At 39.8% G+C, this 21,801-nt stretch overlaps 1 protein-coding gene and 1 long non-coding RNA gene across 3 annotated transcripts in view; one reads left to right on the top strand and one right to left on the bottom strand.

The window, feature by feature from the left end:
* LOC5568002 (dual specificity protein phosphatase 3) overlaps window positions 1–21,801 on the top strand; it is a 126,032-nt gene that overhangs the window by 16,621 nt on the left and 87,610 nt on the right. The gene's annotated exons all lie outside the window — the stretch shown is intronic.
* On the bottom strand, window positions 7,276–8,287 carry LOC23687686. Its single transcript, XR_002500966.1, has 2 exons — window positions 7,750–8,287; window positions 7,276–7,683 (listed from the first exon to the last, which is right to left on the bottom strand). It is a non-coding gene; the product is annotated as an uncharacterized LOC23687686 (long non-coding RNA).

Genomic DNA, 21,801 nt, shown 5'->3' with positions numbered 1-21,801 from the left:
CGCTGCTGATTGATTGACTCTTGGGGCTGGCAGTTGCCCCATTTCTTGTTGTAGCCTTCTTGGCCGCGATCGCGCACATGAGACGCAATGCCGTATGACGCCTTGCACTGTGCGCCGAAGATCTCTCATCCAAAATTGTAATCGAAACTCACTCATAACGATATTTGTTCCGGCGTGGAATCGCATTTCGTGAATATTCTTGATAATTACTCGTGCGAATGGGTGTGACTTTGGCACCAACATTGGGTTTTTCTCTGAATTTGGCATGTTAGCATTTTGGAGCCTGCCTGCAATGTGCAGTATGCCACGTTCCACCTTGACTTTGATATGCTCGAATGCTCCTTTAGCAGGTATCGTTCCATTCCTGTTTAATTCTCCCATTTCATTCGGGTAAATAGTGGTTTGCATCGTTTTGATTATGAGCTGCAAGCCTTGATCGAGTTCGATTTTAGTCAGAGGGCCTGACCTCTTGTGATTCATGCCCGTATTGGCATTTATTCCTTTTAGATTGTTGATGGCTCGACTCAACCATGCGAAATGTCTCACTGTTTTGAAATACGAATTGTGGTGCGGGTAGTTAGCTATGAGGTCAGCGCAATCTTTGCCTTTAGCTGCTATCAGTAATGCAGTTGGCGCTCTACGTTGCTCTATTTCTGCTGTTGAATCATATCTGTACTTATTTCTTGGATAAGTCTCTCGTTTCTTGATGTACTCTGGACCGTATAGCCAGAAGTTGAGTTCTGATTGGATCAGCTTCTTTACGGAAATTCCCCTAGACACCATATCAGCGGGATTTTCCTTTGTGGGCACGTATTCCCAGTGATTTGGGTTTGTTAACTGGTGAATCTTCATGACTCGATTTCGGATAAAGGTGTCCCAGCGGGACGGAGGCGACTTTATCCAGCTGAGAGTAACTTGGGAGTCACTGTAGTAGTGTTCAGAGGTTATCCTCTTTCCTAGAAGGCCTTTTATTCTAGCGCTCAATTCGCTTAGCAGTAAGGCCGCTTGCAATTCCAAGCGCGGTATCGTGGCTTTTATTGACGAAGTCGCACTTCTGGGTGATTCTTCGTATTTTAATGGAGCTACTCGCGATTTAGAGCACAATAAATTTGTGCTTTCATTCCCTTGCAGATCGATGGCATGCAAATATATTACGCATCCATATGCTTTGCCTGAGGCGTCGCTGAAACCGTGCAAATCTAATACGATAGTTTTGCTGGGTATTGTCATTCTCGGGAATTCGATTCTTTGTAGTTCTGCCAACGACGATTCGAACTCCTTCCATTCTTTAATTACGTCACTCGGGATTTCATCGTCCCAATTTAAGCGATGTTTCCAGAGTTGCTGCATTTGTATTTTGGCCGTCACGATTACTGGCTGCACTAAGCCTATTGGGTCGTAAAGACGCAGAATTTTTGACACCATCTGTCGTTTCGTCAGGGTTTTGAGTGAACCCGTTTCTTTTCCGTTGCTAATGAATTGGAAAGTGTCATGCAAGGGGTTCCATGCTACCCCTAGTGTCTTTATTACTTCTTGATCTCCCATTTGGATCAAGGGTTCGAGGTCCTCAGGTGGCGTTCCTTCCAGGGTGGAAGCGTCGTTGGATGCCCATTTCCTCAATGGGAATCCGTGTCGAAGAAGGGCATCTTGTATCCCCTTTTTCATTCGTTGCAGTTCCTCAGTTGATGCTGCTCCGATCATTAAATTGTCGACGTAAAACGATTTTTGTATGAGATCAGCGATTTCGGGATCAATTTCCCTATAATCTTCACCAGCTGCGTGTAGGGCTCGGCAAGCCAGAAACGAGGAAGCAGCTTCCCCATATGTGACCGTTGTCAGTCTGAACGCTTCAATTGGTTCACATGATTGGTTTCGCCAGAGAATACATTGTAGCCAAGTGTCCTCCTCAGCTACTTGTACTTGACGGTACATTTTTGTTATATCTCCCATCAGCACTTTGTCGTGCGTTTTGAATTCGATCAGCTGGTCGAACAGTTCCTTCTGAATAGTGGGTCCTATGACTTGGATGTCATTTAGGGATACTCCACTTGACGTTTTAGCGCTGGCATCAAACACCACCCTTAATTTGGTGGATGTTGAGTCAGGCTTAATTACACAGGAGTGAGGAATAAAGAACTTCACCTTGTTGAAATCTTCATTGCTGATGGGTTTCATATGCCCCAAACTCTTGTATTCTTCCATAAATTTCCGGTATTCATGGTACGTTTGTGGGCTGCGTTCTAGTCTCCGCTCGAGAGACGTAAAACGGCGATAAGCTTGAGAGTAGGATTCACCTAGAGAGGATGGCTCCCCCCGTAGCGGGATACGAACGACGTACCTGCCGTCGGCGTTCGTTTTCACTGTGTTGCGGAAATGAGCTTCCGCTTCATTGTTGCACAGGGCCGCTGGTTGGTGCACCAGGTCTGCGGCCTCCTCCAGCTTCCAAAATTTTTCGATTAATTTTGCCAATTCATCCTCCGGATACGCTGAACTACTTGGTTCGCGATTTATTGACAATGCTATGCTGGCTGGACTAACATGGTTGGATGGTTCTTGTGCGATCCACCCCATCGCTGATTCTTGGAATATTGGACCACTGCAGGCGTTCGTGCCTCCTGTTGCAACTAGTCCGCATGCCAGCCACCCAAATTTAGAGTTTTGGAAGGTTGGGCCCCTTCCAATTCGCTTTTGTTCTCCCTCCATCACTTGGTAAAATACCCGTGCACCTAATAGCAGCTCGATGGGGCCTTTCACATTGAAGTGTGGGTCAGCCAACACAATGTTAGCTGGAATATCCACATCCTGAAGATTAATGCATTGTGTAGGTTGGTCCATTAACAATTTAGGAAGGATGACCAACTCTACCTCCATAGTGTAATTGGTACTATTTGCTATTAGTACCACCTTTGTTTTAGAATTAAGTTGCAACATACCTCCTATTCCGCTGACAATAGTTTTTTCGTTGAAATGAGGCACTCCCAGTCGTTTGAAAGTACTCTCTGCTATAGCTTCTAGTTGACTTCCAGAGTCCAATAGGCATCGGACGGGTTGGAAGGTTCCGTTGGGCGAAGTAATCTTGACCATTGCAGTGGCCAAGAACACATAGCCCTCTGCTAGTCAATTTTGACTGTTAGATGAGGATGGTGCTGAGTTTGAGACTGCATTCACCTGCTGGAGAGGGGGAGTGGCGGTTGAATCTTTTTCCTCATGAAGCATCGAGTGATGTTTTCCCTGGCAAGTTCGACATGTGTAAGTCGATCTACAGTTGGACACTCCGTGTCCTTTCTGAAGGCAGTTGAAGCAGAGTCGTTTCTGCTTTGCTACTTCTTGACGTTTTCGGGGTTTGATCGTGGCGAATTCAGGACATGACCAGATTTTGTGTCCATCCTTGGCGCAAATATCGCATGGGTGCGATTTTTTATTTTCTGGATAATTTTTTGTTTGGGTTAGTGCACCCATTACCTTTGTGGAGGCTGATTTGACCTCGCTCATGTTTAGACATGCCAATTGGTTTGCGTGTTTTTCCAATTCTCCTTTGAATTCGGTCCAGGTGTAGACTGTTTGCAGGTCCATCTTGTCTTCCATTCTAGAGAGCGTGCCTTCATCTAGTCGGGCTTTAACGAGGCTTACGAGTAATCCGTTAGCCACACAATCCAAATTTGGATTTCGGTCGTTTTGGATTTGTTTGGCGGCGTGGACCGTGGTGTCCACCGCGTCGATTAACGCCATGATGGCTTTGGCATTTGGCGTCGTGCTCTTTTTGAGTTTGAGTAATTTTGAGAAATAACCCTCATAAGCTATTCTCTTCTTATAAAATCTGGTTTCCAGCTTCGCCCACGCTTCGACGAAGGTGGCGCCGGAGTTCTCGAGCGCTTCGATCGAGTTCTTTGCAGGCTCGAAATGCTCCAGGCATTTGGTGAGGAATGCGAATTTGTCCGCATCCTCTCCAATCGTTGCGATTCGCTTCTCGAATCTGCTCTTGAATGCCAACCATTCTGTTGGCGAACCGTTGAACCGTGGCAGGTCTATTCGGGGCAGATGATCAGCTCGGCTTGCAGACTGCTGGATCGTCTGATCCAGTAGTCCATTTGGTGAACCAGCTGTGGGAGCTGGCCTCAGTGCTTGCGCCAGCTCCTCCAGCGTTACCTTCGCGTTGAGGTAGATTGCCATTAGTGGCTCCCTACGCTGTTGCTGTTGAGGGCCTTCAAAGCCCTCCAACTTTAGCAGAACGTTTGACGCCTGCTCGTACACACTATCCAGTAATGAGATAGTTGTTTTTACGTGAATCAATGAAGGATCCTTCAATTTTTTGGCCTCGCTGGCCATTCTTTTCAAACTGCTTTCCAGGGAACACAGCTGATTCTTGGTGGTCTCAACCACCTCAGCAAGGTCTTCTTCTCTTGTCATTTTGGATGGTATGACAATTTATGATTGCCTCTCACTAATGGAGCAAACCGCAGTTACCGCACGCGGGCGGCGATCACCTTTTTTGTTCGTGGTTCTCCACGCGGGAGGAACCTGCGATCACTATTTTCGTTTTCCACTCAGGGGGCACTACGCGGTGGCCACGAGCGGGTGGCCTTGATTGAATTTCCACGACATCACTCAGAGCAACACGCGAATCACTTTGACCGTATCGAACGGTGTTTAAATTTCACTATTTCGGGTCATTTGCACAGACCGTTCCGTCACCGTCAATCGGTGTTCAACTTTAGCACTTTTCCCACACTAACTGGTTAGATTTATTCACTCGCCCCAACTCCCGGGTGATTCAATTTGTACACTAGGCACCGTTTGCAGACGGTGGTTCAATTTTTTTTTTTTTCACTGCACACAGGTGGCGGCTTAGAGTTGCCACTTGCCGCCGCTGGCGGGTGTTCGTTCAATTTTTTGCACTTTCCATCCCGCACGGGGGGTGTTTCGATTCGTCACTTTGCACTAACCACCGCTCGGGTGCGGTGATTTGATTAGTTTTTATTACACTTATGCGGCGATCCTCGATCCGCGCGCGAGTCGAGGATCACGTCGGGGTCACCAAAAATGATGGTGCACAAACCGGGGACCGTTCTTTCAAGAAAAAAGACTGTACCCGTTCGCGCTCGCTTATAGACTGACTAAATATATTTCAGAATCTTACAGAGTTTGATTATGTTGTACACAGTAGTGCCGTGTGCACTCTTCCCTTTCGCTCGTCCTTTGGTGCCGGGTGCACCAACTTTGGTGTGCTCCGGTTGGAGCACCTAAATTGCTGCGTAAGCGGCGTCGGGTGACGCCCGCTTAAACGTTGAGTTGGCTGCGCCTGGTCGCTGCCTCCAACGACCGGATGCGCCGCATGTTTTGCCGCCAACGCCAGACGATGACGGTGATGATCACGGCGATGATGAACAGGGTATCGATCGTATACCCTGCCACTGTATGGGTGGAGATATTGTTCTCCACCGTGACTTCGGGGCTGCTTTCCGAGAATGGCCACATCTCCAATTTCTTGCGATAGGTGTGTTGCGATGTCGAACGATGTCTTCCTTCTCGGGGCGACTTGGGTGGTTGCTGCCCAGTTTATAGTTGATGGGCAGCGTATGGCATTGCTGATGCAGCGGGAACATCGATGCACGTTGGACCCTCGCGGTCGTGACCGCTGGCCAGCCGGATATATGTTGCTGACTGCTATGGACTTTGTCGCGACGATTGCGACCGTTGGCAGCACATTTTATGCTGGTGCTGCATTCGTATGTTTTTTGTGTGACAATGTCACACATCAGAAGTAGATTTTGGTTTGAATTTGGGCCGGGCTCCAAGGTTTAGCCCGGATGAAAGTTTGGCTACTTCCAATACTTGTTCTATTACCGTGTCCAATCTCAAACAAAAATCCATTATGATAATAAGGCTATCCATGAGGACTTTTCATGATAGGACTGACAGCTAAAAGTGTGAATGCAACCGAAATGAAAGAGTAAACAAATCATGCGAGTGCTATCGGAGCTTTACATTTGTAATCGAAAGTCACTCCGATCGCGAAACGTCAAAAGCACATGGTAAACCAAAAAACCAGCTGATCGCAGCTGTCTCATGGATTGCCTTATGAATCTTCGAGATGTTTATAATTCAAATGAAAAACTTAATTTAATACTATACCATTTAATTTAACTAGAGTTTGTATCTTTTTACAGATACACGTATTTCGACCTCGACTGTAAGCCATCTTTCGTGTCGTATAGGTCGAGTCTAGTACACGAGACTTAGGCCTTACAGTTGAGGACGAAATACGCGTATCTGTCAAAGGATACAAACTCTAGTGGAAGTAAATTGTATAGTACTAAATTCGGCTGTTCATATATTTAAAAATCCATTCTTCATCTTCTTTCTGGCGTAACTGCTGGGATAGGATTACACACGACAACAAAAATACAAAATCCTATCACTTTGAAGAAGGTTAAATAAAGTAGCCGAAACGTCGGATGTAGGAGCAACACACGTGTTAGCTTATTATTAAGACTGCAATGCTGAAATCATTTAAAGCAAGTTAAACTTTCCAGTCGTAATAATAATCGTCATAAATTGTATTTTACCACAATTGGGTCTTAAAATGTTTAGGGAAGTCTTGTTATTATTTAATGACATGAAAGAGCATGTTACTGCAACTATTTTAGTAGTTTTTCCCGCTCAAATGACGGCTACATCATATTTAAACTTTAATTTAAAAATTGGGTCCATAAATGAACCTTGACACTTTCGAACATGTTTGACGTTCGCTTAGTCGACAAAAACACCACAGGGCTTTTAGTTTTAACACTGGAGTTGTTCCTATCTAACATTTCGGAAAGGACACGGAAAACAAAATACACCCAAAATTCGATTTGAAGCCAAAAAGAGTGACAAAATAAAAAAAAACTTTAAAAAAATGTTTTTTGGACTTAAACAAATGAAAAACATAAAAAAATGATTAAACATGAGTTTTTGGCCTAAACTTAAGCGTTTGGCACTAAAATAGGGACAGGCCTTTAAGACCCCATTCTCTGGATAAATATTTTCAGTCGTATCTTTCTCGAATTCTTCCTTGAACGCATTGCATCTTAAAATTTTTGCAGGAATTTCTCGACAATACCAACAAAGGAATCTTAAGTTAGTGAAAACCAAATTGACAAATACAAAACCTTCGACAGATACAAGTATTTCAACTTTAATTGCAGTGTTGTGTACTAGACTCGACTTAATTAAACAGGAACCACTTATGTGAGACTGGAATACACCTTCATAAATGAACTGACACCACAGTCATGAGTTCCTATAAAATTTTATGTGTTTAATAATGTTGACTGAAGATAACAAAACATATGTACAGAAATTCATTTATTCGCCGCCTCTGAGAGTTTCACGTTTAACCAGAACCTTCCTCTACTACTTCACTTCAATCTCACTATCCTGATGGCGTTGGAGGAGTAGCAACCTCATCAATACACACGGAAATCTCCTCCCGATTACAGTTGTTCGTTATGACGTCGAAGATCAGTCCGGGACCGCACTGCTGAGGGAAACCAACTCCGTCGATGCAAATATAAAATGCCTGGCAATTTTCCGGATCCGGAACCTGCGACATCCCGACCGTTCCGAAACAAGGAGTATCTAATTGAGCCCAGCCTCTAGAGCTGTAGGCTATCACCAGCAGGCATGCCAAAAGCCAAACGTCTGAAAACACAAGTTTACAAATTTACTGTAGAATCTCGACCAACTAACTATATCAAAGCTACTAACTTTTCATTTTCGTTTCGTCACACACTTTGCTGCCCGATCGGATCTCTTATCGCTACTAAAAGATGATGTTGGTCCAAATTGTACTTTTATAACGGCCGATTACGAATGTGCCCCATCAATCATTGTTGATGCATTCAACCCGAGTCGATTGACTGTCTATTTTTCGGTAGTTGATAACGAACATCCGCTTATCTTTTGATGTTGTTCCCTCTTTATCGGTCGATTGTCCCCATTGGTGGTAGAATTCCTGTTGAGCCGAATTTCTTCCCACAAGTTTACGCATAGGAAGACGCACCACGATTAAGGTCCAAACAGAATGAATAGGCATTGCGGTAAGGAAGGAGAAGCGGCAAATCGAGCTTGTCGATTCAAAATGGTTCCACTCAAACTTTAGTAAGACAACAATGAAAACGCAAAAGCCGTCAATTAAACATTAACGAGTTTTAAAAACTCCATCTCCCATGTCTTGAGCCAACACGCTGAATATTTGCCATGTAATAGCTGAGTCGGCAGTGGCCTGTCAACGCTCTGACCAAGAGACTGCAATTTTGTTTTGACAGATTTGTTAAATACTTCGCCACCTTGGAGATGGCTCAGTAATGTACAATTTTGTTTGACGACACGACTCCAAACTATTCCAATATTGCTTGTGCTGAGTTGCCGCACAAGAATTTATTTCACCTAGTTCTTCGAAATTGGAATAGGAATTTGATATACTTGGGTTTGAGGCCCCAAGTTATACCAAAGACTCCGAAATACTTTACCTGATCAGTTACATTAATCTCAGTGCCAAAAAGACGTAAAGGTCGAATTCTATCGCGGTTTCGTCTTTTCGTAAAAAGAACAATAGATGTTTTATTCGGGTGAACCAAAAAGGCCATATCGGCGGCACCAACTCTCGACTACCAGAAAAGCACTTTGCATCAGGTCCAATAGGGTGCTTATGCACATACCAACTATCAAAGCTAGATAGTCAGTGGCGTAGCTAGGGTTTTTGGGGCCCGGTGCGGTGTTCCATTTGGGGGCCCTCAAGAGAGTAATGTGAACGCCGTTCAAATGCGAACGCTAATGTGAAATCAACTGTTGAAATAAACGATGACCAAATAGCTTTTATAGAATTATGACTAAAATGAGGGAACTTATGTTGATATGTTGATAATGTTACTGTAGTCGTTAAATGACACAAATGTCAGTTGATGGGCCTACAGTTCTTCTTTTTTAATTCTTGTTCAAAAATACATTAGTTTATTTAAAATTATCGAGAGGACTTCCAGTGAAGTGTAAGGTGATATATTAGCTGGCGGAGTAGCTCTGAAAAGCAATGATCCATATATACAGCTTAAATTGGGAATTCTAGCGTAATGTTTACATTTCCCGAATTTTGTGTTTTGTTCGGCAGAAAAGCCTTAAATTATGCTAACTAATTACAAAATGAACATCAAAGATTTTCTCAAGAGTTCATTTTGTGATTTTCACGAACTTCCTAAAAATTAATAAACCCTAAAAAATCCAATGTAGAATTCTCCTTAGGATAACCATAAAAGTTACCTTAGAGATTCCAGCATAAATTTCTTCAAAAAACCTTCCTGAAATTGTTCAAGAAAATAAGTACTCCAGGAATGTTTACAATGATTTTACGTTTTCTCAAAACTTCCACCAAGATTCTCGTTTACAATATCTTTATGATTTCAAATAGTATTTTCTCAAAGGATTTTCTAGAATTTTTTTTCAAATCAGATTTTAACCGATGAATTCCTTCAGGAATTACTCCAGAAATTGTCCCTAAGATTATTTCGGGAATTAAAGAATATAGAGTTCTTAGAGATTCTTTTAATTGCGACAGAGATCTTGAAGGAATTCCACTAGTTGATCATCATGATATTCATGCATAAAAACTTCTGAGATATTCCTCAAAAATAATTCCAGGGATTCCATCAGATTTTTTTTTAAAGCGATTTCAGAGATTGCTCTAAGATTTTCTAGAAACATTTGATCAGTATTGACTTAACGGATTCCCGTCCCGAGGATTTCTTGAGAAATTTCATAAGAAAATTGTAATTAAATTCCTCCAGGATTTTATCCAGAACATGTATAAGAACTCTTTCCAAATTCCGGATTCTAGGGATTTTAAATTCATGGATTTTGAATTTTTCCAATAGTTTCTTTTTCAAATATATCTATGAATTCTTCTATGCCTTTGATCAAGAATTTCACCAAGTGATTTCTCCAGGATATAAAGAAGATTCAACTAAAAATTCTTCACACCATTCTGCCTACGATACTTCAATTTTTCCGTAGTATAGAAATTCATAAATTATTCCTGCAGTTTATCATGAATTCTTCCAGCGACTCTTTCAAAGAACTATCCAGTAATGATTCTTGAAATGCCCTAGCATTTATTCTAAAACCTCGTGCTGGTATTCGTCCAAAAACCTTAAAAACAATCTTCTCAAAATATTGTCAGTAACTATCCTACTGATATTTTGTATTACAAAATATATTCGGGAATTCGTCCAAAAACTTATCAAGATCTCCAGATCCCCCAGAGAATTCTCCTGGAATAATGCCGATACTCTCACAACGTATTCGTTCTGAAACTTTTCCATGAAAAATCTCTCAACGTTAGTTCTTCTTTGAATGGAGTTTTCTAGTGATTCCTTTATCAATTTACTGATACGTTTTTTAAAGAATTCTTGGGGAATTTATTCTAAAATTCTGTCAAGAAATAACAAAAGGATTTATTTCAAGAGTTCCTCATAACAAAATTCTTCAAGTCCCACAATTGCCTAGGGTCGGTGTTCTCTTAGTGGACAGTCCCCTATAGTCGCACTAGTGGCTTTTTACGGCCATTTTGATATAAATCTTTTCAAAACATTTTTTGACATGAAGGTCAGGAGCTATTTATCTAAGTACATAGATTGAATTTGTTCAAAAAATGATCGAAATAATTAGTTTGGCTTAAAATTTGAGCTCCCTTGCGCCTATAGTAAACCTATTGTTCCTAAAGTAGCACTACTGAGAGAAACTATATTTTTTATTTTACGAAATAATTGATGAATTAAGAACTTTTTTTTACATCAAACGATAATTTTTGATCCACACTTTGTAGGAAATTACGCCACCAGGCAGCGGTCAGGCTACTAAGCTATCCGCGAAACAAAAATTCTTTGCTCACTAGCGCCGCCTAGTGGCATAATTTCGAAACTTCGGCTCAAATAATGTTAGCCTATGTGATACTGAGCAACTTTGCCGAAGACGCCATCTTTCTAAGTGGTCAGGCTGCTGAGCTATGCGCAAAACAAAAATGTTTTGCTCACTAGCGCCGCCTACTGGCAACATTTTGGAACTTTCGGCTCAGATAATGTTAGCCCTTGTGATACTGAGCAACTTTGCCGAAGACGCCTTCTTGCTAAGTGGTCAGGCTACTGAGCTATCCGTGAAACAAAAATGTTTTGCTCAATAGCGCCGCCTAGGGGCAAAATTTCGAATTTTTCGGCTCAAATAATGTTAGCCCTTGTGATACTGAGCAACTTTGCCGAAGACACCAGCTTTCTAAGTGTTCAGGCTACTGAGCTATGCGCAAAACAAAAATGTTTCGCTCACTAGCGCCGCCTACTGGCAAAATTTCGAAACTTTCGGCTCAAACAATGTTAGCCCTTTTGATACTGAGCAACTTTGCCGAAGACGGCATCTTACTAAGTGGTCAAGCTACTGAGCTATGCGCAAAATGAAAATTCCATGCTCACAAGCGCCGCCTAGTGGCAAAATTTCGAAACTTTCGGCTCAAATAATGTTAACCCTTGTGATACTGAGCAACTTCGCCGAAGACGCCATCTTTCTAAGTGGTCAAGCTACTGAGCTATGCGCAAAACAACAATTCTTTGCTCACTAGCGCCGCCTAGTGGCAGAAATTCGAAACTTTCGGCTCAAATAATGTTTGCCTATGTGATACTGAGCAACTTTCCCGAAGACGCAATCTTTCTAAGTGTTCAGGCTACTGAGCTATGCGCAAAACAAAAATGTTTTGCTCAATAGCGCCGCCTACTGGCAACATTTCGGAACTTTCGGCTCAGATAATGTTAGCCCTTGTGATACTGAGCAACTTTGCTGAAGACGCCTTCTTGCTAAGTGGTCAGGCTACTGAGCTATCCGTGAAACGAAAATTCTTTGCTCATTAGCGCCGCCTAGGAGCGAAATTTCGAATTTTTCGGCTCAAATAATGTTAGCCCTTGTGATACTGAGCAACTTTGCCGAAGACGCCATCTTTCTAAGTGGTCAGGCTACTGAGCTATGCGCAAAATGAAAATTCCATGCTCACTTACGCCACCTAGTGGCAAAATTTAGAAACTTTCGTCTCAAATAATGTTAGCCCATGTGATACAGAGCAGCTTTGCCGAAGACGCCATCTTTCTAAGTGGTCAGGCTGCTGAGCTATGCGCAAAACAAAAATGTTTTGCTCACTAGCGCCGCCTACTGGCAACATTTTGGAACTTTCGGCTCAGATAATGTTAGCCCTTGTGATACTGAGCAACTTTGCTGAAGACGCCTTCTTGCTAAGTGGTCAGGCTACTGAGCTATCCGTGAAACAAAAATGTTTCGCTCACTAGCGCCGCCTACTGGCAAAATTTCGAAACTTTCGGCTCAAACAATGTTAGCCCTTTTGATACTGAGCAACTTTGCCGAAGACGGCATCTTACTAAGTGGTCAAGCTACTGAGCTATGCGCAAAATGAAAATTCCATGCTCACTAGCGCCGCCTAGTGGCAAAATTTCGAAACTTTCGGCTCAAATAATGTTAACCCTTGTGATACTGAGCAACTTCGCCGAAGACGCCATCTTTCTAAGTGGTCAAGCTACTGAGCTATGAGCAAAACAAAAATTCCATGCTCACTTGCACCACCTAGTGGCAAAATTTCGAAACTTTCGTCTCAAATAATGTTAGCCCATGTGATGCAGAGCAACTTTGCCGAAGACGCCATCTTTCTAAGTGGTCAGGCTGCTGAGCTATGCGCAAAACAAAAGTTCTTTGCTCACTAGCGCCGCCTGGTGGCGTAATTCCGTATCCGAATGACCATCGCATGTCAGCCCTTGAGCTACTGAACAACTCTTCCGAAGACACCAAGCTTCCAAAACATCAAGATCTAGAGATATCATATGTTACCAAATTTTGCATTCTTATCCCTCATGGTTCATATAGTGCAAATCAGAAAAAGCGCCCCTACCGGCCAAGTTCTCAACTAAAAGTATGATCCTCAACTCCTTAAGGTAGATCATACTTAGTATTGAAACTTTGCCGAAGACAGTACTGTGCTATCTCTTTTGGCATACGAGATATACAACAACACCCCCAAAGTGATGAAATCCCATAAGCCCTGGGTCTCCTATAACGTTCTGGTGTGTCTTATAGGAGTGATCGTAATAGGAGTGCACGTTATAGAAATGCGTTTAATAGGAGACCTGACTGTACAAAAATTATAAAAATTTCTTCAAAGATTGCAGCAATAGAGACGTAGCAATAAAAAAAGAAAATTGAAAGAAAAATAAAAAATAAACACGCAAAAATATGTAAGAAAGACTGAAAATGCTTGCTAGGTCAATAACATCAATTCATGATCCATTTTCCAGTAAAAGTATACCGTTTTGATTCATATTACGGACAGCTTCAAATTCCGGACACTCTCGTTTGTATGGGAAACATTTCACACGAAATGTTTCAATTTTCGCAGTCCAAAAGTTCTCATTTTCGAGGCTCGTTTTATTAGGTTTTTTCCATAAATATCATTGCAAATTTATAATGCCAACCTATCTTAGACGTCTCTTAAGTGGTTGAACGATTTCAATTGATGATTTGACTGTTCCATTAATGATTATCATGAGCTGTCCGTAATTCGAATCAAAGCGTCCGGAATATGAGGCAAAAGTGAGGGAGCGTCCGGAATAAGAATCATGAAAAGGCCACACGTTTTGATTTATTTAAAACTAGTGGTCCGGGCAAACTTCGTCTTGCCATCAAGTAGGCTGTTGAAAACCACTACGAATCGTCCCATACAAAATGACAGTTCCGTTCATTCTCGTTTTTCCGACTTTCCTGGTGAATATCCTGGAACTTTTATACACACAAACACGTCGGAACCCTTGACGAACAAAATGGAGAAAGAATTATCCAAATCCGCTGACCCGTTCGTAAGCCATTTCGTGACATACAAACATCATTCCATTTTTATTTATATAGATTATTCAAGTTGCGGACGCGTATTCTTTACCCACCATCCGAAAGTTAAGGGCTTCCGACGCTCGATAACGCTAAAAAATCATACAGAATGTTTATTTTGTATGGTCCAAGCTGGGTTATACTTCACTGAGGCCTTAAGTGTCCGTAATATGAATCAAAACGGTACATGTTGAACGAAATTTAGATACAAAATTACTTGCTTCGATATAACGTAACCTCGATGTAACGTAACGAATATAAAAATCGAGTTATGATATATCGAAGTATTGCTGTAAAAAGTCCTGTATGGCAAAACGGAGAAACTGGTATAGGAATTCTCTTAGGAATTCTTTGAAAAATTCTCAAATGCAAATTAACAGTATAATATTTTTTAAAGAGCTCCTTTATGAAGCTAGAGAAGATCTCCTATACCGTTCTGATTCATATTACGGACACTTAAGGCCTCAGTGAAGTATAACTCATCAGAAAGCATACAAAATAAATTATTATGTATAATTCTTCTGCGTTATCGAGCCTTCAAAACACTTAACTTTCGAATGTTGGTTGAAGATTTTGATTCCGCAACAGGAATAATTTTAAATAAATGGAAATGTGTGGCCTTTTCATGATTCTTATTCCGGACACCTCTTCACTTTTACCTCGTATTCCGGACACTTTGATTCGAATTCCGGACAGCTCATTGAAATCGTAGTTAGAAAGGTCAAATCATCAATTTAAATCGACAAACCATTGAATGGACGTCTGAGGCAATTGGGTATTGTAAATTTGTATAGAATCTATGGAAAAAAAAATTCACTATCAGAATTTATGAAGTTTTTTCTCGAGGAATCCGAAAAGAAATTCCTAAAGAACCAGTGAAAAAATTTTCTTAGAAATAGTCCTTATTTTTAAAATCTCTTAAAAATAGAGCCTTTAAAAATAAAGCCTTACATTAAAATAGAAGCTAAGCCTCTAAAAAGAGATCTTCTACCAGCCTTGAATATGTACAAACCATGTCCCGAAGATGGTTACTGATTTCCATTCTAAATTATGATTGAAATGAAATACGGTGAGGTTTGTAACATACCTCCAAATCAGTTTCAGATACGGTTATGGGCCCCGCACATTTAGGTAGATCCGTATAGATTTCAAAATCAAACCGAGTTATCAAGAATGAATTTTGAAATATTTAAGCTTTCCTAATCACTAATACCATTGATTATGGGGCCCTACACATTGCCGATCAAGGTCACCGCCAAACTGAGTTTTCATCTGCTTGTAACCTGTTAGTTTTCTAGAAATCAAATTCTTTATAGTAAATGAAACACTTACCACGATGTGGGGGCCGCATATGAACTCGGGGCCCGGTACGGACCGCACCCACCGCACCCCCCTAGCTACGCTACTGTAGACAGTCGTCGGCAAATCCATAAGTTGGAAAACCGCGATTATTGTGTTGCCTCAATAGCGTATCTGCTACGAGATTCCACAAAAGTGGGGACAAGACTCCCCCTTAGGAACATCCGCAAACACTCAATTTTCGAATCGCTGCTTGATGCGATGTCGAGAAGAGACATCGGTTGGATTTGATGAATCCAACTGGTAATCATTGTAGGTAGCCCATGGTTTCGTGCGGCTTCCAATATGGCATCGAAAGACACGTTATCAAACGCACCCTCAATATCCAAGAAAACACCCAAGCAGGATTGCTTCTGAGCGAATACTTTCTCGATATCGTATACAGCTTTGTGTAAAAGCGTCACAGTGGACTTTCCAGATTGGAATTCACATGAAGATGCATATTTGCATGATCGATAATGCGTTCCAGACATTTTAAAAGAAAATAAGTCAGACTGATTGACTAAAACTCTTTGCTTCTTCATACGACGCACGTCCTCATTTCGGGATAAACTTTACAGTAATATCACGCCAGGGTCTGGGAATTTACCCGATAGCAAAACTGCTTACAAGTAACTTTTTCAAAACATGTTTGATAATCTCAAATCCCTTCTGGAGCAGAACAGGAAAAATTCCATCCGCTCCTGGAGATTTAAAAGAAGCAAAACTATTGAGTGCCCATTTAATCGATTCAGTAGTTACGACACTGCGTTTAAAGTTGGCCAGATTAAATGGGAATTCTATAAAATGCAAATTCAAGTTAGATGAAATTGATGTCTTCATTAACGATTTCAAACAATTAAATTTTGCATCATACCCAATTCTAACGAAAACTTCACATTTATACAATTTGAAATTAACATTCTTATATGATCTCTGGTTTGCTGGGGGTGCACCAGGACCTGGAGAGCGTGGATCGAAGTCGAGGATGGAGAGAGGCGGACATGAATCGAGTGAATTGGTGAAATATTGTTGGCGAAGTTTTATTAAGTTAATTGATGTAGAATCAAATAAATAAATAAATAATGAAAAGAGGTCAACGACAATTTTGATAAGACTCAGAAATAATCTAAGAGAATTTCGTTTGGAGCGTACTGTGTGGATATGAAAACCGATTGATATAACTATTTTCTATACGGATGTTTGTTGTTATTGTGCGATGCCATCATAAGCTACGACCGTAATTTAAAGATGGATTGTTTGATGCATCAAGAAGGTTAGCGAGAAAAAAAGTAATTTCTGCTTCTTAGGTCCAATAATACGTAACACTAACCATCAACGACGTCAGCCACTTCTCTCTAATGAAAAGCTTCTGTAGCATCAGTACAGAATCCAAATGAATGTTTTCTCCCATTCCACGACTCTCAGAACTGGCTGGCAAATTGAATTGAATGGTCCTACCGCTGATTCTGCTGTAGGCGATATCAAAAATCGGAAAACGGACTACGACCACGGACGCCAACAGCTTTCCGTCTGTGCTGGGGTGGTTCGACAAATACAATGAAAGTGAAATGGGAAAACATTATTTTTGCAATTTCTCATCGTAATAGGCTGTTTTTCATAACGCCAATCTGTCATGAAACGGCCTACTTTCCTGCACTGAAGTATACAGTGCGGGAATAGTCATTACCTAACTGAAACCAGTGCTGTAATGATTCATTACGCAACGCTTTCTCATTACGCAACTATTTTGAGTTACGTAATGAATCATAACACAACAATTTCTCAGAAATTGTAAAACAATGGTGAATGCATTTCGACATAATTTCTGATAACCTTAAATGGTCTTCTACGAAATTGCAAAAAATGTTGTACGTACCTCGTTGCAGAACTCGATTTTTACAGCACTCGTCGTAATTATCCTACTCGGCAAGCCTCGTAGGATAAATTTACGACTTGTGCTGTAAAAATCATCATTCTGCAACTTGTTCCGTAAACTACTATTAAGATATTATATTCGAAAACTGAAAATAGATATGACGGATTCCACGCCAACTCGACACGCAGCACCCCTTCAGAATTCAATGAAACTTTCTGGATGTCAAAAGTATGTGAAACTAAGATACTTTGCATACTTTGTTTTTTTTTTCAAAATCGATCTAGACTAACATTTGGAAAGGGTCAAAGTTTTTTTTTTTACTTTTTTTTATAAACCCGTATAACTCAAAAACGGTAAGACCTACAAAAAAGTGTTGTATGGGTAGAGTTACACATTTCTCACGAGCACATAAATGTACTGACGAGCCTCCAACACAACCGTCTCTCAACTCATCGGAATCCTAGTGTGCTGCGCTAGATGGAGGCTCACGAAAATTCTAAAAGCGCGCGCTAGGTGATGTGCTCTCGGGGAGACTCGTCTCATGCGCTGCTCGGCGCTAGGGCTCACCATCGGTATCCAAGTTGTGAAACAACTGCTTAGTAACGAAGAGCCTCTACAACTATTTCCGCCTCATTATGCAGGTGTCTAGATGGCCTACATGATATGGTCGAAGACTCGCGATCCAAGTGTTACAATTTCGATCCTCGTTGAAAACTTTTGTAATCACTTCAATTATTGCGCTAAATTTTAAACAGCACATGTGACGGAGCCAAGGATGGAAAAAAATCTTCTCTAGCGACAAACAACACGGTATTTGAACGATCTAAGAGGGCCGTCGCTCTTGCAGCAGCATGATTTGAACGCCTCACAACGCGCGCATTGTACCGACATATGGAGCATCCGATGCAATGTTTGTCGCGGGACAAAGAGTTTATCGGATGTTGTTACAAGTAGCGATCAACTTGAATCATGGCGAATTCGCGCTATTATTTTTCGTTAAAACCATGACCGAATTATTTTAGAAACACAAACATTATATCCGAAGGGAAATCAACAGTTAAAAATTGAACAATCCCCAGAATGATAAAACTATGGCTCGCGAACACTTAATCGCTAGCCCACATGCAGAACAATGCATTAATCGCGGAGCGTAGTTTGTTGTGATATCTTAACGACAAAAGGTTAATCGTTGTTGCTATGATCGCACGATAAAGAACAACCGCGATGCATCGTGGATTTTGTCATGATCACTAGATTTCCATCCTTGGACGGAGTGCATGAGACCGCAGTGAGACACATCTTAAGAAAAATGAGGCGCACCAAAAAAGGTCTCACAATGGCTCCCGTGCGCTGGCAAGCAATGAGGCTCCTGCACATAAGGCTACAGCACGTGCACAGTAACTCTATGTATGGGGGACTGTCGTGAAATTTCCTGACGTTTTAGAGAAAAATATTGAAAAAATAAAAACACATTTTTTACACTGAAAAAAAAAATATTCAAAACTTTAGTCGATTTAAAAAAACGGCCATACATTGCAAATTGGGCATATTTTAAAGAAAAAAGTTTTTCTAACATCGAATTTTTTAAGTCCAAAACTGATTTTTTTTTTTCAAAGATGTTGTTTTAAACTGTCAAATATGATCGTGTTTTCAAGTGATAAATGAGTTTGAATCAGAAAATAAATTGTATTTTTTATTGAGAATAGTTAAAAAACGGATTTATACGACGGATTTTTATGGTTCGAAAGGTATCACAATAGTATTGCAAACATTGAAAAGTAACAACCTTATCCATATCCCATTAAATTCTCTTCTAGAAAAAGTGTTGTGCAAAAAAAAATTACTAAACGTACCTGCCTTAAACGCCAGATGAATAAGAAATAATGAATATGTTTGTATTGTTATCTACCTAAAAAAAGTTGATAAGCTCATAACTCATGATTTTATTTGCAAATAACAGTCTTCTTTTCTACGAAACAAAAAAGACAAAAAAAGCGTCAAGGACGAAGGTTAAATACTGGTAATTAGCAACTTTTCTGAAAATTATAACGCTGCTCAAGGATATCACTGGAACACTTCCCAAGCAGTGATACACCAATTCTAGATTTACCATAAAAAGATAATAAATTGGAAAATTTTAGTTTTATTATAATATCAGACCCATGACACAGTAGCAGTTCAGCTATTTATTTCAAAATTGATAAATTTTGTTAAACAAATCAAAAGTTATTTTTAAGTCAGATGGAGCTGCAGCTCATTATAAAAATAAAAAATAAAATGCCAGCTTATGTAATTTCAAGAAAATACATGGATTGGAAGCAGAGTGGCACTTTTTGCCACATCCCACGGCAAAGGCCCCTGTGACGCTATTGGTGGCACTCTCAAGCGAATGGCAAAAAGAGCAAGTCTTGCAAAATACTATGGAAACACAATCGCAACTCCGCGAGAACTATTCGACTGGGCAGTGAAACAAACTGATGTATCACCAAATTAAATTTCTGTTATAAATCTAATGAACAATATGTTAAAATGTCAGAGGAATTGGTGGAATTGTTTGATAAGGTTAAAACTGTCCCTGGTACCCAAAAATATCATTGTTTTATGCCTATTAGTGATACACAAATTGCAGCCAAACGGTATACCAATTCAGAGGATGAACCAAAAATATTCAATTTATTCAGTAAAGCCCTAAAATAATGTAAATATTCATGTGCAGATGCTACGTTTTAGGATATATAGCAATAATAAAAATAAAAACAAACCACGACTTTTTTCATAAGCATAATATTTCCAGACACCTGTTAAGATTGGCTTTGATCAAATAAGAAATTAAATATTATTGTGATATCTTTCCAACCATAAAAAATCCATCGGATTTTTAGAAGGAGTTGATTTTCTCATAAGCGGTATGGTGCGAGATCAATTCAATTTAATCAAAAAAACTGTATAATTTCGTTTTATTTCTTTTAACTACTCCCAATAAAACAAATATAATCTATTTTGTGACTAAAACTCATTTATCACTTGAAAATATGATCAGACTAGACTATTTAAAGCGAAATGAAAATTAAATAAAAAATTCATTTTGGACTTAAAAAATTCGATGTTAGAAAAACTTTTTTCTCTAAAATATGCCCAATTTGCAATGTATGAACGACTTTTAGTAAATTTTATTACGAAACTTTTTGCTTAAGGATGATCAAAATCTGAAGTGGCCGTTTTTTTAAATCGACTTTAAAGTTTGGAATATATATTTATTTTTCAGTGTAGAAAATGTGTTTTTATTTTTTCAATATTTTTTTCTCAAACGTCAGAAAATTTCACGACAGTCCCCCATACAACACTTTTTAATAGGTCTTGCCGTTTTCGAGTTATACGGGTTTATAAAAACAAAGAGAAAAAAAACTTTGGGACTTAAAAATTTCGATGTTAGAAAAACTTTTTTCTCTAAAATATGCCCAATTTGCAATGTATGGACGACTTTTAGTAAATTTAATTACGAAACTTTTTGCTTAAGGATGATCAAAATCTGAAATGGTCGTTTTTTTTTAAATCGACTTTAAAGTTTTGAATATTTTTATTTCAGTGTAGAAAATGTGTTTTTATTTTTTCTATATTTTTTTCTCAAACGTCAGGAAATTTCACGACAGTCCCCCATACAACACTTTTTAGTAGGTCTTTCCGTTTTCGAGTTATACGGGTTTATAAAAACAAAGAGAAAAAAAAACTTTGGGACTTAAAAATGTCGATGTTAGAAAAACTTTTTTCTCTAAAATATGCCCAATTTGCAATGTATGGACGACTTTTAGTAAATTTAATTACGAAACTTTCTGCTTAAGGATGATCAAAATCTTAAATGGCCGTTTTTTTTAAATCGACTTTAAAGTTTTGAATTTTTTTTTTTTCAGTGTAGAAAATGTGTTTTAATTTTTTTAATATTTTTTTCTAAAACGTCAGGAAATTTCACGACAGTCCTCCATACAACACTTTTTTGTAGGTCTTACCGTTTTCAGGTTATACGGGTTTATAAAAAAAGTAAAAAAAAACTTTGACCCTTTCCAAATGTTAGTCTAGATCGATTTTGAAAAAAACAAAGTATGTAAAGTATCTTAGTTTCACAAAGTCTTCACACCCAGAAAGTTTCATTGAATTCTGAAGGGGTGCTGCCAATCCCTTTGTCGAGTTGGCGTGAAATCCGTCATATATGTAAACATTAAAATTTGTAATTTGAACTTATCAATCTTCCTGAGAGAAACTTCTAGTTTTGAATTTGACTTATTATATGTGTTGAGACATACCCTAAGTACCTGAGAAGAAGGAGAGAAGAAAAATCCTCGTAATGAGGGGAGGCCTTTCGGCATTCGATTCATAGACGTGGACATTAATGGAAAGAGAAAAATTTATTTTTTTTTTCCATCCTACCATAACTTGAGGTTCCACATCTGAGTTGGGTAGTGGTTAGTGGGCAGGAGGCCAGCAGCATGATGTAGGTGCTGAACATGGTGTACTTTAGAGGAAAAGCTTCTTTCATTATTTGATAATAGTTGACTCTATTGGTTTTCTTAGTTGGTTTGTTCGGCGCTTTCTTTCAGCGAGGATGCTAAAGATATTTTATACGCCAACAC

The sequence above is a fragment of the Aedes aegypti genome, chromosome 2, assembly GCF_002204515.2.
Source record: "Aedes aegypti strain LVP_AGWG chromosome 2, AaegL5.0 Primary Assembly, whole genome shotgun sequence".
In the NCBI taxonomy this organism is placed as follows: domain Eukaryota; kingdom Metazoa; phylum Arthropoda; class Insecta; order Diptera; family Culicidae; genus Aedes; species Aedes aegypti.
Note: the sequence above shows the minus strand (reverse complement) of the source record. Positions and strands in the feature narration are given on the sequence as shown.